The sequence below is a fragment of the Stegodyphus dumicola genome, chromosome 11, assembly GCF_044657685.1.
Source record: "Stegodyphus dumicola isolate Sdum_Otavi_A_Nest chromosome 11, ASM4465768v1".
Taxonomy (NCBI): domain Eukaryota; kingdom Metazoa; phylum Arthropoda; class Arachnida; order Araneae; family Eresidae; genus Stegodyphus; species Stegodyphus dumicola.
The window spans coordinates 150,894,008-150,912,895 of record NC_140778.1 but is presented as its reverse complement, the minus strand read 5'-3'; positions in this window follow the sequence as shown (position 1 = coordinate 150,912,895).

The window sequence follows — 18,888 nt, the reverse complement described above, 5'->3', positions numbered from 1 at the left end:
CTCAACTTTGTCCCTGTAAAGGTTTTTAGGCATTTCTTGATTAGTTTTGCCTGAAGCTTAAATAAATTTGGGGAAGTCATCTTTAGTAGGAATTTTTTATGGTTTTTCTATCTTCTCTAAATGATTGAATCTTTTTCTGTATACCTTACAACCACGATAAGAAGAAACGTGATTTTCTTGAGAGTAAATGCTGGTTGGTTTTTCATCTGATTTTAATTTACAGGTATTGGATCGGTGATTTTGTCCGGACTTACAGCACCTGACCTTTTTAAAGTAGTTATTTTGGGAGTGCCCGAACTCCTGGCAATTGAAACATTGAATTGGGCGTTTTCTGGGCTGATATTTTTCTATTGTGATATTGAATCCGAACATATTGTTTAATTGATGAATTTTCTCTCCTGCAGAATTTCTTTTTAGTTCAAGGAAAAATATAGGTAAATGGATAATTTGGTCTTCTGCTTTCTTCATGAACTGCTTTACTTTAATTATAGGGAAGCTTCTGCGTTCTAAGTCTGCATGAATTGCTTGCTCTGTGTAGGATCTTGGGATATTCTTCAGTATAACTTTAATTGAAGAGGCTGAGGAAATTTGGTACATATGAAAACTAATCTTTGCTTTCTTGAATTTATCAACTGTAGCTTTATAATCGGCTTCGGTGGTAGTGTAAAGGAAAATCTGTTCTTCGTTGATTGTAACTTCAAATTCGTTTTTACATATCTCTTTGAGCATTTTGTCAATTTCAGGCCAACCAACATCGTTTTCTGGAATGACTAATGGGGAAATTTTCGTTTTATTTTCTGCTTTATTCTGTGTAGTAGTCATCTGCGTTTCATCTGTAACTTCCATATCTTCGATATTTTCGTTAAGAGTTTCAAATCTGTTATTTTGCGGAATAGCTGCTAGTGGGATAGACTCGGAAATTTTCGCGGTTTTCTTTGGAGTTTGCCAATCCTTCTGATTTATTGTTTTATCATCTGTTTTCGAATTTGCGAGCTTCGGGGTGTTCTGAATACTTGCTAAAATGAACTGCTTTTGTTGAATTTCTTCTTGTAACTTTGAACGCATTTCTATCGCTGGTGGGGAGGTTAATGTCTTCATAGACTCAAAACAATTTAATTTATCGTCGATTTCGTTTTCTAATTTGAGTGAGAGATCTTTTGGGTTAGTCGGAAGCTGAGTATTAAAATATTCTTGCGAGATAGCTTCTGTTAAATTAGGAAAAACTTTTCTGTGTTTGTTAACTACTGCTTCAAAATTTGAAGCGGAGGGTTTGAATTTCTTAGTATTATCGGCTATTTTCTTAGGACTTCCTGCAGTTTTCTTTTCTTTTCTCTGGGGTTTACTTTTCGTAGTAGAAATTAGTATACTTTGAAGCGCCGGGTCATCTGAAGCAATTACAGGCATCTCTTTGGATGTAGTCGATTTTCTTGAATAATTCGAATAAGTAGAATCATTATCGCTATCATAATCGCTGAAAGTTGCATGCCAAGGAATTTTGCCTCTATCTGGTGGTTTGCTATTACTGGCCATATCGAGAAGAACAAGCAAAAATAATATTCACCAAAAATCAAGAAGAACAGTCGTCGTCGCAAGAGAGAAATTCACATCTCATCCTTCATATTATAAATCAGAATCTGCATTCCACTATAACGACACTCAGAATGCACACAAAATTTGACTATAAGGACACTCTGAATGCACAAAATTTATATCATTTTGACTATAAGGACACTCTGAATGTCAAAGCCTCATATTATAACTCAGAATGCACAAAATTTATATCATTTAAAGAATTATCCTAACATTAGTTATTTAAGTACCAAATCCATAACAATACAGCGGTTACACAGAAAATTAAAAAGAAATTAAATATATATGTGTATTTATACAATTATCCTTGTAAAAAGCGTGTACTTGCCTTTCACTTTAGTGAAATATTTCAAATGAAAGATTCATTTATTTGTTAACCTCCTGGGAACGTTACTGTGAAGAAATCTAGTTATTAAATATAATTTGATATTTTATTATAAACATAAGCTGAAATTCTGTTGACAAAAATAAATAACTAAATAAAAATAATAAATAAATTATTTATAAAACTTTTAAAGCAATTTTTAAAGGCCAAAAATATTTTTGATTAAGTAATTAAAAGAATTATTTGCTTGCATTTTATAATACTTCAGTTAAAAGTTAATAGTGCAACTTATATATTATTATTCAGTTAAAAGTTAATATTAAAATAGTTATTATTACAATAATATAATAATTCAGTTAAAAGTTAATATTGCAATTTAATATTAACAAACCCCCTTTATCCCAATCAGAATTGTTATTATAAAATTTGCACATGGAAATCAGAAATCTGCTCCAATATTTAACTTCTCTAATTTGAAATGAACCAAAGAGAGCATTAATTGTAGAATTACTATGATTTTTTATTTAAAAGATGCCTGAGAAGCTAAAAATCATGTCATATTTTTAAGCATTTCAGAAAGAAGCTCTGGAAACAGAAAAGAGATAATGCGTGATTACAATATTAATAATACAATAAACTTTAATTTTTGTAATCATTAACTGAATAAAATCGAATAATTACCTTCAGATATCTTTCTAATGTAATTAGGGAAAGCTTGTGAAAATATTTCATTCAAATTAAAACTGTTCTGGGAAAAGTGTAACATTTAATTCCGTTAATATATATATTCTATTTAAATATATATTCTTTCACATATTGTAAAATACATACTTTAAAATACTGTAAAATAAGAATGTCCAATGATACTTATACTGGAAAATATTATCTTAATGAGAATCACTGAATATACCATGAGTGGTGCACACTGCTTCAAAGCTATGTGAAAAAACTGTTCTGACAGTTTACTCTTACTATACCATTTCCATGATATTAAAAATAGTCTCCATTGCATAGCAAGAAACTATTTTATTTTTAATAAAGTTTATTGGTGACCCGGACACGCATTGCACGGCAATATAAACTCCATTTAATAATGTTTTTACGTCAGTACTGGTAAGCAGTTGCAAATGTATACTTAGCGTGTCGCCGTGTTTTACACGGGTAGCACAAGGAGTCGTGGCTTAGAAAGATTGAGTTCGCTAACCACACCCAATTTTGCTCCTGCCACTAGAACCCAAACCTAACCACACCTCGCAGTGACGAGTTAGAGACCACAGATTGCTCCCGCCCTTTTTCCTTTACTTTTCGCGCCATTTGGTTTTATTTCTACATTTCCTACATTATGTAATTGCTATAATTTCTACATTATGTAATCGCATGCTGTCATTAATGAATGCTACCATTAAAAGTACTGTGAACACAAAACAGAAAGTAAATACTCAAACTCTAAATTGATTATACTTTATTATATTCCACTACTTATGTCTATGTCATAACACAATTAAGAGGCAATCGGCCTAGTGCGGCCTTTACCAATACATTATATGTAGGGTGTCTTTAATGATGAGTTGAATCCAGTAAGATGGAACGTACTTTTTGCACCTAGTGCAGAGTCTCTAGAAGAGAAGTAAACGTGGCCCACGATGTGAGGATCTGCAACTTGAGAATTTCTGCCGCTCGCCTAGGCTTGTCTTGAGAGAAGCTGCGAATTAATCTTTATCTGCACAGTTCAGAATCACCTCAATGGCTTGGAAAGCTAGGCAAAGTTTCTGCATATTTGATTTAGCTGATTTAATTCTCTGAACTATTGTGGTTATTGATTTCATAAGAAAAAGGGTTTTCTGATCTTTGAAAATGTTAATGATTTCTGCTAAATTTTCCTGCGGGTTTTTCTGCTCAACTTTGTCCCTGTAAAGGTTTTTAGGCATTTCTTGATTAGTTTTGCCTGAAGCTTAAATAAATTTGGGGAAGTCATCTTTAGTAGGAATTTTTTATGGTTTTTCTATCTTCTCTAAATGATTGAATCTTTTTCTGTATACCTTACAACCACGATAAGAAGAAACGTGATTTTCTTGAGAGTAAATGCTGGTTGGTTTTTCATCTGATTTTAATTTACAGGTATTGGATCGGTGATTTTGTCCGGACTTACAGCACCTGACCTTTTTAAAGTAGTTATTTTGGGAGTGCCCGAACTCCTGGCAATTGAAACATTGAATTGGGCGTTTTCTGGGCTGATATTTTTCTATTGTGATATTGAATCCGAACATATTGTTTAATTGATGAATTTTCTCTCCTGCAGAATTTCTTTTTAGTTCAAGGAAAAATATAGGTAAATGGATAATTTGGTCTTCTGCTTTCTTCATGAACTGCTTTACTTTAATTATAGGGAAGCTTCTGCGTTCTAAGTCTGCATGAATTGCTTGCTCTGTGTAGGATCTTGGGATATTCTTCAGTATAACTTTAATTGAAGAGGCTGAGGAAATTTGGTACGTATGAAAACTAATCTTTGCTTTCTTGAATTTATCAACTGTAGCTTTATAATCGGCTTCGGTGGTAGTGTAAAGGAAAATCTGTTCTTCGTTGATTGTAACTTCAAATTCGTTTTTACATATCTCTTTGAGCATTTTGTCAATTTCAGCCCAACCAACATCGTTTTCTGGAATGACTAATGGGGAAATTTTCGTTTTATTTTCACTTTATTCTGTGTAGTAGTCATCTGCGTTTCATCTGTAACTTCCATATCTTCGATATTTTCGTTAAGAGTTTCAAATCTGTTATTTTGCGGAATAGCTGCTAGTGGGATAGACTCGGAAATTTTCGCGGTTTTCTTTGGAGTTTGCCAATCCTTCTGATTTATTGTTTTATCATCTGTTTTCGAATTTGCGAGCTTCGGGGTGTTCTGAATACTTGCTAAAATGAACTGCTTTTGTTGAATTTCTTCTTGTAACTTTGAACGCATTTCTATCGCTGGTGGGGAGGTTAATGTCTTCATAGACTCAAAACAATTTAATTTATCGTCGATTTCGTTTTCTAATTTGAGTGAGAGATCTTTTGGGTTAGTCGGAAGCTGAGTATTAAAATATTCTTGCGAGATAGCTTCTGTTAAATTAGGAAAAACTTTTCTGTGTTTGTTAACTACTGCTTCAAAATTTGAAGCGGAGGGTTTGAATTTCTTAGTATTATCGGCTATTTTCTTAGGACTTCCTGCAGTTTTCTTTTCTTTTCTCTGGGGTTTACTTTTCGTAGTAGAAATTAGTATACTTTGAAGCGCCGGGTCATCTGAAGCAATTACAGGCATCTCTTTGGATGTAGTCGATTTTCTTGAATAATTCGAATAAGTAGAATCATTATCGCTATCATAATCGCTGAAAGTTGCATGCCAAGGAATTTTGCCTCTATCTGGTGGTTTGCTATTACTGGCCATATCGAGAAGAACAAGCAAAAATAATATTCACCAAAAATCAAGAAGAACAGTCGTCGTCGCAAGAGAGAAATTCACATCTCATCCTTCATATTATAAATCAGAATCTGCATTCCACTATAACGACACTCAGAATGCACACAAAATTTGACTATAAGGACACTCTGAATGCACAAAATTTATATCATTTTGACTATAAGGACACTCTGAATGTCAAAGCCTCATATTATAACTCAGAATGCACAAAATTTATATCATTTAAAGAATTATCCTAACATTAGCTATTTAAGTACCAAATCCATAACAATATAGCGGTTACACAGAAAATTAAAAAGAAATTAAATATATATGTGTATTTATACAATTATCCTTGTAAAAAGCGTGTACTTGCCTTTCACTTTAGTGAAATATTTCAAATGAAAGATTCATTTATTTGTTAACCTCCTGGGAACGTTACTGTGAAGAAATCTAGTTATTAAATATAATTTGATATTTTATTATAAACATAAGCTGAAATTCTGTTGACAAAAATAAATAACTAAATAAAAATAATAAATAAATTATGTATAAAACTTTTAAAGCAATTTTTAAAGGCCAAAAATATTTTTGATTAAGTAATTAAAAGAATTATTTGCTTGCATTTTATAATACTTCAGTTAAAAGTTAATAGTGCAACTTATATATTATTATTCAGTTAAAAGTTAATATTAAAATAGTTATTATTACAATAATATAATAATTCAGTTAAAAGTTAATATTGCAATTTAATATTAACAAACCCCCTTTATCCCAATCAGAATTGTTATTATAAAATTTGCACATGGAAATCAGAAATCTGCTCCAATATTTAACTTCTCTAATTTGAAATGAACCAAAGAGAGCATTAATTGTAGAATTACTATGATTTTTTATTTAAAAGATGCCTGAGAAGCTAAAAATCATGTCATATTTTTAAGCATTTCAGAAAGAAGCTCTGGAAACAGAAAAGAGATAATGCGTGATTACAATATTAATAATACAATAAACTTTAATTTTTGTAATCATTAACTGAATAAAATCGAATAATTACCTTCAGATATCTTTCTAATGTAATTAGGGAAAACTTGTGAAAATATTTCATTCAAATTAAAACTGTTCTGGGAAAAGTGTAACATTTAATTCCGTTAATATATATATTCTATTTAAATATATATTCTTTCACATATTGTAAAATACATACTTTAAAATACTGTAAAATAAGAATGTCCAATGATACTTATACTGGAAAATATTATCTTAATGAGAATCACTGAATATACCATGAGTGGTGCACACTGCTTCAAAGCTATGTGAAAAAACTGTTCTGACAGTTTACTCTTACTATACCATTTCCATGATATTAAAAATAGTCTCCATTGCATAGCAAGAAACTATTTTATTTTTAATAAAGTTTATTGGTGACCCGGACACGCATTGCACGGCAATATAAACTCCATTTAATAATGTTTTTACGTCAGTACTGGTAAGCAGTTGCAAATGTATACTTAGCGTGTCGCCGTGTTTTACACGGGTAGCACAAGGAGTCGTGGCTTAGAAAGATTGAGTTCGCTAACCACACCCAATTTCGCTCCTGCCACTAGAACCCAAACCTAACCACACCTCGCAGTGACGAGTTAGAGACCACAGATTGCTCCCGCCCTTTTTCCTTTACTTTTCGCGCCATTTGGTTTTATTTCTACATTTCCTACATTATGTAATTGCTATAATTTCTACATTATGTAATCGCATGCTGTCATTAATGAATGCTACCATTAAAAGTACTGTGAACACAAAACAGAAAGTAAATACTCAAACTATAAATTGATTATACTTTATTATATTCCACTACTTATGTCTATGTCATAACACAATTAAGAGGCAATCAGCCTAGTGCGGCCTTTACCAATACATTATATGTAGGGTGTCTTTAATGATGAGTTGAATCCAGTAAGATGGAACGTACTTTTTGCACCTAGTGCAGAGTCTCTAGAAGAGAAGTAAACGTGGCCCACGATGTGAGGATCTGCAACTTGAGAATTTCTGCCGCTCGCCTAGGCTTGTCTTGAGAGAAGCTGCGATTTAATCTTTATCTGCACAGTTCAGAATCACCTCAATGGCTTGGAAAGCTAGGCAAAGTTTCTGCATATTTGATTTAGCTGATTTAATTCTCTGAACTATTGTGGTTATTGATTTCATAAGAAAAAGGGTTTTCTGATCTTTGAAAATGTTAATGATTTCTGCTAAATTTTCCTGCGGGTTTTTCTGCTCAACTTTGTCCCTGTAAAGGTTTTTAGGCATTTCTTGATTAGTTTTGCCTGAAGCTTAAATAAATTTGGGGAAGTCATCTTTAGTAGGAATTTTTTATGGTTTTTCTATCTTCTCTAAATGATTGAATCTTTTTCTGTATACCTTACAACCACGATAAGAAGAAACGTGATTTTCTTGACAGTAAATGCTGGTTGGTTTTTCATCTGATTTTAATTTACAGGTATTGGATCGGTGATTTTGTCCGGACTTACAGCACCTGACCTTTTTAAAGTAGTTATTTTGGGAGTGCCCGAACTCCTGGCAATTGAAACATTGAATTGGGCGTTTTCTGGGCTGATATTTTTCTATTGTGATATTGAATCCGAACATATTGTTTAATTGATGAATTTTCTCTCCTGCAGAATTTCTTTTTAGTTCAAGGAAAAATATAGGTAAATGGATAATTTGGTCTTCTGCTTCCTTCATGAACTGCTTTACTTTAATTATAGGGAAGCTTCTGCGTTCTAAGTCTGCATGAATTGCTTGCTCTGTGTAGGATCTTGGGATATTCTTCAGTATAACTTTAATTGAAGAGGCTGAGGAAATTTGGTACGTATGAAAACTAATCTTTGCTTTCTTGAATTTATCAACTGTAGCTTTATAATCGGCTTCGGTGGTAGTGTAAAGGAAAATCTGTTCTTCGTTGATTGTAACTTCAAATTCGTTTTTACATATCTCTTTGAGCATTTTGTCAATTTCAGGCCAACCAACATCGTTTTCTGGAATGACTAATGGGGAAATTTTCGTTTTATTTTCTGCTTTATTCTGTGGAGTAGTCATCTGCGTTTCATCTGTAACTTCCATATCTTCGATATTTTCGTTAAGAGTTTCAAATCTGTTATTTTGCGGAATAGCTGCTAGTGGGATAGACTCGGAAATTTTCGCGGTTTTCTTTGGAGTTTGCCAATCCTTCTGATTTATTGTTTTATCATCTGTTTTCGAATTTGCGAGCTTCGGGGTGTTCTGAATACTTGCTAAAATGAACTGCTTTTGTTGAATTTCTTCTTGTAACTTTGAACGCATTTCTATCGCTGGTAGGGAGGTTAATGTCTTCATAGACTCAAAACAATTTAATTTATCGTCGATTTCGTTTTCTAATTTGAGTGAGAGATCTTTTGGGTTAGTCGGAAGCTGAGTATTAAAATATTCTTGCGAGATAGCTTCTGTTAAATTTGGAAAAACTTTTCTGTGTTTGTTAACTACTGCTTCAAAATTTGAAGCGGAGGGTTTGAATTTCTTAGTATTATCGGCTATTTTCTTAGGACTTCCTGCAGTTTTCTTTTCTTTTCTCTGGGGTTTACTTTTCGTAGTAGAAATTAGTATACTTTGAAGCGCCGGGTCATCTGAAGCAATTACAGGCATCTCTTTGGATGTAGTCGATTTTCTTGAATAATTCGAATAAGTAGAATCATTATCGCTATCATAATCGCTGAAAGTTGCATGCCAAGGAATTTTGCCTCTATCTGGTGGTTTGCTATTACTGGCCATATCGAGAAGAACAAGCAAAAATAATATTCACCAAAAATCAAGAAGAACAGTCGTCGTCGCAAGAGAGAAATTCACATCTCATCCTTCATATTATAAATCAGAATCTGCATTCCACTATAACGACACTCAGAATGCACACAAAATTTGACTATAAGGACACTCTGAATGCACAAAATTTATATCATTTTGACTATAAGGACACTCTGAATGTCAAAGCCTCATATTATAACTCAGAATGCACAAAATTTATATCATTTAAAGAATTATCCTAACATTAGCTATTTAAGTACCAAATCCATAACAATATAGCGGTTACACAGAAAATTAAAAAGAAATTAAATATATATGTGTATTTATACAATTATCCTTGTAAAAAGCGTGTACTTGCCTTTCACTTTAGTGAAATATTTCAAATGAAAGATTCATTTATTTGTTAACCTCCTGGGAACGTTACTGTGAAGAAATCTAGTTATTAAATATAATTTGATATTTTATTATAAACATAAGCTGAAATTCTGTTGACAAAAATAAATAACTAAATAAAAATAATAAATAAATTATGTATAAAACTTTTAAAGCAATTTTTAAAGGCCAAAAATATTTTTGATTAAGTAATTAAAAGAATTATTTGCTTGCATTTTATAATACTTCAGTTAAAAGTTAATAGTGCAACTTATATATTATTATTCAGTTAAAAGTTAATATTAAAATAGTTATTATTACAATAATATAATAATTCAGTTAAAAGTTAATATTGCAATTTAATATTAACAAACCCCCTTTATCCCAATCAGAATTGTTATTATAAAATTTGCACATGGAAATCAGAAATCTGCTCCAATATTTAACTTCTCTAATTTGAAATGAACCAAAGAGAGCATTAATTGTAGAATTACTATGATTTTTTATTTAAAAGATGCCTGAGAAGCTAAAAATCATGTCATATTTTTAAGCATTTCAGAAAGAAGCTCTGGAAACAGAAAAGAGATAATGCGTGATTACAATATTAATAATACAATAAACTTTAATTTTTGTAATCATTAACTGAATAAAATCGAATAATTACCTTCAGATATCTTTCTAATGTAATTAGGGAAAACTTGTGAAAATATTTCATTCAAATTAAAACTGTTCTGGGAAAAGTGTAACATTTAATTCCGTTAATATATATATTCTATTTAAATATATATTCTTTCACATATTGTAAAATACATACTTTAAAATACTGTAAAATAAGAATGTCCAATGATACTTATACTGGAAAATATTATCTTAATGAGAATCACTGAATATACCATGAGTGGTGCACACTGCTTCAAAGCTATGTGAAAAAACTGTTCTGACAGTTTACTCTTACTATACCATTTCCATGATATTAAAAATAGTCTCCATTGCATAGCAAGAAACTATTTTATTTTTAATAAAGTTTATTGGTGACCCGGACACGCATTGCACGGCAATATAAACTCCATTTAATAATGTTTTTACGTCAGTACTGGTAAGCAGTTGCAAATGTATACTTAGCGTGTCGCCGTGTTTTACACGGGTAGCACAAGGAGTCGTGGCTTAGAAAGATTGAGTTCGCTAACCACACCCAATTTCGCTCCTGCCACTAGAACCCAAACCTAACCACACCTCGCAGTGACGAGTTAGAGACCACAGATTGCTCCCGCCCTTTTTCCTTTACTTTTCGCGCCATTTGGTTTTATTTCTACATTTCCTACATTATGTAATTGCTATAATTTCTACATTATGTAATCGCATGCTGTCATTAATGAATGCTACCATTAAAAGTACTGTGAACACAAAACAGAAAGTAAATACTCAAACTATAAATTGATTATACTTTATTATATTCCACTACTTATGTCTATGTCATAACACAATTAAGAGGCAATCGGCCTAGTGCGGCCTTTACCAATACATTATATGTAGGGTGTCTTTAATGATGAGTTGAATCCAGTAAGATGGAACGTACTTTTTGCACCTAGTGCAGAGTCTCTAGAAGAGAAGTAAACGTGGCCCACGATGTGAGGATCTGCAACTTGAGAATTTCTGCCGCTCGCCTAGGCTTGTCTTGAGAGAAGCTGCGAATTAATCTTTATCTGCACAGTTCAGAATCACCTCAATGGCTTGGAAAGCTAGGCAAAGTTTCTGCATATTTGATTTAGCTGATTTAATTCTCTGAACTATTGTGGTTATTGATTTCATAAGAAAAAGGGTTTTCTGATCTTTGAAAATGTTAATGATTTCTGCTAAATTTTCCTGCGGGTTTTTCTGCTCAACTTTGTCCCTGTAAAGGTTTTTAGGCATTTCTTGATTAGTTTTGCCTGAAGCTTAAATAAATTTGGGGAAGTCATCTTTAGTAGGAATTTTTTATGGTTTTTCTATCTTCTCTAAATGATTGAATCTTTTTCTGTATACCTTACAACCACGATAAGAAGAAACGTGATTTTCTTGACAGTAAATGCTGGTTGGTTTTTCATCTGATTTTAATTTACAGGTATTGGATCGGTGATTTTGTCCGGACTTACAGCACCTGACCTTTTTAAAGTAGTTATTTTGGGAGTGCCCGAACTCCTGGCAATTGAAACATTGAATTGGGCGTTTTCTGGGCTGATATTTTTCTATTGTGATATTGAATCCGAACATATTGTTTAATTGATGAATTTTCTCTCCTGCAGAATTTCTTTTTAGTTCAAGGAAAAATATAGGTAAATGGATAATTTGGTCTTCTGCTTTCTTCATGAACTGCTTTACTTTAATTATAGGGAAGCTTCTGCGTTCTAAGTCTGCATGAATTGCTTGCTCTGTGTAGGATGTTGGGATATTCTTCAGTATAACTTTAATTGAAGAGGCTGAGGAAATTTGGTACGTATGAAAACTAATCTTTGCTTTCTTGAATTTATCAACTGTAGCTTTATAATCGGCTTCGGTGGTAGTGTAAAGGAAAATCTGTTCTTCGTTGATTGTAACTTCAAATTCGTTTTTACATATCTCTTTGAGCATTTTGTCAATTTCAGGCCAACCAACATCGTTTTCTGGAATGACTAATGGGGAAATTTTCGTTTTATTTTCTGCTTTATTCTGTGGAGTAGTCATCTGCGTTTCATCTGTAACTTCCATATCTTCGATATTTTCGTTAAGAGTTTCAAATCTGTTATTTTGCGGAATAGCTGCTAGTGGGATAGACTCGGAAATTTTCGCGGTTTTCTTTGGAGTTTGCCAATCCTTCTGATTTATTGTTTTATCATCTGTTTTCGAATTTGCGAGCTTCGGGGTGTTCTGAATACTTGCTAAAATGAACTGCTTTTGTTGAATTTCTTCTTGTAACTTTGAACGCATTTCTATCGCTGGTAGGGAGGTTAATGTCTTCATAGACTCAAAACAATTTAATTTATCGTCGATTTCGTTTTCTAATTTGAGTGAGAGATCTTTTGGGTTAGTCGGAAGCTGAGTATTAAAATATTCTTGCGAGATAGCTTCTGTTAAATTAGGAAAAACTTTTCTGTGTTTGTTAACTACTGCTTCAAAATTTGAAGCGGAGGGTTTGAATTTCTTAGTATTATCGGCTATTTTCTTAGGACTTCCTGCAGTTTTCTTTTCTTTTCTCTGGGGTTTACTTTTCGTAGTAGAAATTAGTATACTTTGAAGCGCCGGGTCATCTGAAGCAATTACAGGCATCTCTTTGGATGTAGTCGATTTTCTTGAATAATTCGAATAAGTAGAATCATTATCGCTATCATAATCGCTGAAAGTTGCATGCCAAGGAATTTTGCCTCTATCTGGTGGTTTGCTATTACTGGCCATATCGAGAAGAACAAGCAAAAATAATATTCACCAAAAATCAAGAAGAACAGTCGTCGTCGCAAGAGAGAAATTCACATCTCATCCTTCATATTATAAATCAGAATCTGCATTCCACTATAACGACACTCAGAATGCACACAAAATTTGACTATAAGGACACTCTGAATGCACAAAATTTATATCATTTTGACTATAAGGACACTCTGAATGTCAAAGCCTCATATTATAACTCAGAATGCACAAAATTTATATCATTTAAAGAATTATCCTAACATTAGCTATTTAAGTACCAAATCCATAACAATATAGCGGTTACACAGAAAATTAAAAAGAAATTAAATATATATGTGTATTTATACAATTATCCTTGTAAAAAGCGTGTACTTGCCTTTCACTTTAGTGAAATATTTCAAATGAAAGATTCATTTATTTGTTAACCTCCTGGGAACGTTACTGTGAAGAAATCTAGTTATTAAATATAATTTGATATTTTATTATAAACATAAGCTGAAATTCTGTTGACAAAAATAAATAACTAAATAAAAATAATAAATAAATTATTTATAAAACTTTTAAAGCAATTTTTAAAGGCCAAAAATATTTTTGATTAAGTAATTAAAAGAATTATTTGCTTGCATTTTATAATACTTCAGTTAAAAGTTAATAGTGCAACTTATATATTATTATTCAGTTAAAAGTTAATATTAAAATAGTTATTATTACAATAATATAATAATTCAGTTAAAAGTTAATATTGCAATTTAATATTAACAAACCCCCTTTATCCCAATCAGAATTGTTATTATAAAATTTGCACATGGAAATCAGAAATCTGCTCCAATATTTAACTTCTCTAATTTGAAATGAACCAAAGAGAGCATTAATTGTAGAATTACTATGATTTTTTATTTAAAAGATGCCTGAGAAGCTAAAAATCATGTCATATTTTTAAGCATTTCAGAAAGAAGCTCTGGAAACAGAAAAGAGATAATGCGTGATTACAATATTAATAATACAATAAACTTTAATTTTTGTAATCATTAACTGAATAAAATCGAATAATTACCTTCAGATATCTTTCTAATGTAATTAGGGAAAACTTGTGAAAATATTTCATTCAAATTAAAACTGTTCTGGGAAAAGTGTAACATTTAATTCCGTTAATATATATATTCTATTTAAATATATATTCTTTCACATATTGTAAAATACATACTTTAAAATACTGTAAAATAAGAATGTCCAATGATACTTATACTGGAAAATATTATCTTAATGAGAATCACTGAATATACCATGAGTGGTGCACACTGCTTCAAAGCTATGTGAAAAAACTGTTCTGACAGTTTACTCTTACTATACCATTTCCATGATATTAAAAATAGTCTCCATTGCATAGCAAGAAACTATTTTATTTTTAATAAAGTTTATTGGTGACCCGGACACGCATTGCACGGCAATATAAACTCCATTTAATAATGTTTTTACGTCAGTACTGGTAAGCAGTTGCAAATGTATACTTAGCGTGTCGCCGTGTTTTACACGGGTAGCACAAGGAGTCGTGGCTTAGAAAGATTGAGTTCGCTAACCACACCCAATTTCGCTCCTGCCACTAGAACCCAAACCTAACCACACCTCGCAGTGACGAGTTAGAGACCACAGATTGCTCCCGCCCTTTTTCCTTTACTTTTCGCGCCATTTGGTTTTATTTCTACATTTCCTACATTATGTAATTGCTATAATTTCTACATTATGTAATCGCATGCTGTCATTAATGAATGCTACCATTAAAAGTACTGTGAACACAAAACAGAAAGTAAATACTCAAACTATAAATTGATTATACTTTATTATATTCCACTACTTATGTCTATGTCATAACACAATTAAGAGGCAATCGGCCTAGTGCGGCCTTTACCAATACATTATATGTAGGGTGTCTTTAATGATGAGTTGAATCCAGTAAGATGGAACGTACTTTTTGCACCTAGTGCAGAGTCTCTAGAAGAGAAGTAAACGTGGCCCACGATGTGAGGATCTGCAACTTGAGAATTTCTGCCGCTCGCCTAGGCTTGTCTTGAGAGAAGCTGCGAATTAATCTTTATCTGCACAGTTCAGAATCACCTCAATGGCTTGGAAAGCTAGGCAAAGTTTCTGCATATTTGATTTAGCTGATTTAATTCTCTGAACTATTGTGGTTATTGATTTCATAAGAAAAAGGGTTTTCTGATCTTTGAAAATGTTAATGATTTCTGCTAAATTTTCCTGCGGGTTTTTCTGCTCAACTTTGTCCCTGTAAAGGTTTTTAGGCATTTCTTGATTAGTTTTGCCTGAAGCTTAAATAAATTTGGGGAAGTCATCTTTAGTAGGAATTTTTTATGGTTTTTCTATCTTCTCTAAATGATTGAATCTTTTTCTGTATACCTTACAACCACGATAAGAAGAAACGTGATTTTCTTTATAGTAAATGCTGGTTGGTTTTTCATCTGATTTTAATTTACAGGTATTGGATCGGTGATTTTGTCCGGACTTACAGCACCTGACCTTGTTAAAGTAGTTATTTTGGGAGTGCCCGAACTCCTGGCAATTGAAACATTGAATTGGGCGTTTTCTGGGCTGATATTTTTCTATTGTGATATTGAATCCGAACATATTGTTTAATTGATGAATTTTCTCTCCTGCAGAATTTCTTTTTAGTTCAAGGAAAAATATAGGTAAATGGATAATTTGGTCTTCTGCTTTCTTCATGAACTGCTTTACTTTAATTATAGGGAAGCTTCTGCGTTCTAAGTCTGCATGAATTGCTTGCTCTGTGTAGGATGTTGGGATATTCTTCAGTATAACTTTAATTGAAGAGGCTGAGGAAATTTGGTACATATGAAAACTAATCTTTGCTTTCTTGAATTTATCAACTGTAGCTTTATAATCGGCTTCGGTGGTAGTGTAAAGGAAAATCTGTTCTTCGTTGATTGTAACTTCAAATTCGTTTTTACATATCTCTTTGAGCATTTTGTCAATTTCAGGCCAACCAACATCGTTTTCTGGAATGACTAATGGGGAAATTTTCGTTTTATTTTCTGCTTTATTCTGTGTAGTAGTCATCTGCGTTTCATCTGTAACTTCCATATCTTCGATATTTTCGTTAAGAGTTTCAAATCTGTTATTTTGCGGAATAGCTTCTAGTGGGATAGACTCGGAAATTTTCGCGGTTTTCTTTGGAGTTTGCCAATCCTTTTGATTTATTGTTTTATCATCTGTTTTCGAATTTGCGAGCTTCGGGGTGTTCTGAATACTTGCTATAATGAACTGCTTTTGTTGAATTTCTTCTTGTAACTTTGAACGCATTTCTATCGCTGGTGGGGAGGTTAATGTCTTCATAGACTCAAAACAATTTAATTTATCGTCGATTTCGTTTTCTAATTTGAGTGAGAGATCTTTTGGGTTAGTCGGAAGCTGAGTATTAAAATATTCTTGCGAGATAGCTTCTGTTAAATTAGGAAAAACTTTTCTGTGTTTGTTAACTACTGCTTCAAAATTTGAAGCGGAGGGTTTGAATTTCTTAGTATTATCGGCTATTTTCTTAGGACTTCCTGCAGTTTTCTTTTCTTTTCTCTGGGGTTTACTTTTCGTAGTAGAAATTAGTATACTTTGAAGCGCCGGGTCATCTGAAGCAATTACAGGCATCTCTTTGGATGTAGTCGATTTTCTTGAATAATTCGAATAAGTAGAATCATTATCGCTATCATAATCGCTGAAAGTTGCATGCCAAGGAATTTTGCCTCTATCTGGTGGTTTGCTATTACTGGCCATATCGAGAAGAACAAGCAAAAATAATATTCACCAAAAATCAAGAAGAACAGTCGTCGTCGCAAGAGAGAAATTCACATCTCATCCTTCATATTATAAATCAGAATCTGCATTCCACTATAACGACACTCAGAATGCACACAAAATTTGACTATAAGGACACTCTGAATGCACAAAATTTATATCATTTTGACTATAAGGACACTCTGAATGTCAAAGCCTCATATTATAACTCAGAATGCACAAAATTTATATCATTTAAAGAATTATCCTAACATTAGCTATTTAAGTACCAAATCCATAACAATATAGCGGTTACACAGAAAATTAAAAAGAAATTAAATATATATGTGTATTTATACAATTATCCTTGTAAAAAGCGTGTACTTGCCTTTCACTTTAGTGAAATATTTCAAATGAAAGATTCATTTATTTGTTAACCTCCTGGGAACGTTACTGTGAAGAAATCTAGTTATTAAATATAATTTGATATTTTATTATAAACATAAGCTGAAATTCTGTTGACAAAAATAAATAACTAAATAAAAATAATAAATAAATTATTTATAAAACTTTTAAAGCAATTTTTAAAGGCCAAAAATATTTTTGATTAAGTAATTAAAAGAATTATTTGCTTGCATTTTATAATACTTCAGTTAAAAGTTAATAGTGCAACTTATATATTATTATTCAGTTAAAAGTTAATATTAAAATAGTTATTATTACAATAATATAATAATTCAGTTAAAAGTTAATATTGCAATTTAATATTAACAAACCCCCTTTATCCCAATCAGAATTGTTATTATAAAATTTGCACATGGAAATCAGAAATCTGCTCCAATATTTAACTTCTCTAATTTGAAATGAACCAAAGAGAGCATTAATTGTAGAATTACTATGATTTTTTATTTAAAAGATGCCTGAGAAGCTAAAAATCATGTCATATTTTTAAGCATTTCAGAAAGAAGCTCTGGAAACAGAAAAGAGATAATGCGTGATTACAATATTAATAATACAATAAACTTTAATTTTTGTAATCATTAACTGAATAAAATCGAATAATTACCTTCAGATATCTTTCTAATGTAATTAGGGAAAACTTGTGAAAATATTTCATTCAAATTAAAACTGTTCTGGGAAAAGTGTAACATTTAATTCCGTTAATATATATATTCTATTTAAATATATATTCTTTCACATATTGTAAAATACATACTTTAAAATACTGTAAAATAAGAATGTCCAATGATACTTATACTGGAAAATATTATCTTAATGAGAATCACTGAATATACCATGAGTGGTGCACACTGCTTCAAAGCTATGTGAAAAAACTGTTCTGACAGTTTACTCTTACTATACCATTTCCATGATATTAAAAATAGTCTCCATTGCATAGCAAGAAACTATTTTATTTTTAATAAAGTTTATTGGTGACCCGGACACGCATTGCACGGCAATATAAACTCCATTTAATAATGTTTTTACGTCAGTACTGGTAAGCAGTTGCAAATGTATACTTAGCGTGTCGCCGTGTTTTACACGGGTAGCACAAGGAGTCGTGGCTTAGAAAGATTGAGTTCGCTAACCACACCCAATTTCGCTCCTGCCACTAGAACCCAAACCTAACCACACCTCGCAGTGACGAGTTAGAGACCACAGATTGCTCCCGCCCTTTTTCCTTTACTTTTCGCGCCATTTGGTTTTATTTCTACATTTCCTACATTATGTAATTGCTATAATTTCTACATTATGTAATCGCATGCTGTCATTAATGAATGCTACCATTAAAAGTACTGTGAACACAAAACAGAAAGTAAATACTCAAACTATAAATTGATTATACTTTATTATATTCCACTACTTATGTCTATGTCATGAGGATCTGCAACTTGAGAATTTCTGCCGCTCGCCTATGCTTGTCTTGAGAGAAGCTGCGAATTAATCTTTATCTGCACAGTTCAGAATCACCTCAATGGCTTGGAAAGCTAGGCAAAGTTTCTGCATATTTGATTTAGCTGATTTAATTCTCTGAACTATTGTGGTTATTGATTTCATAAGAAAAAGGGTTTTCTGATCTTTGAAAATGTTAATGATTTCTGCTAAATTTTCCTGCGGG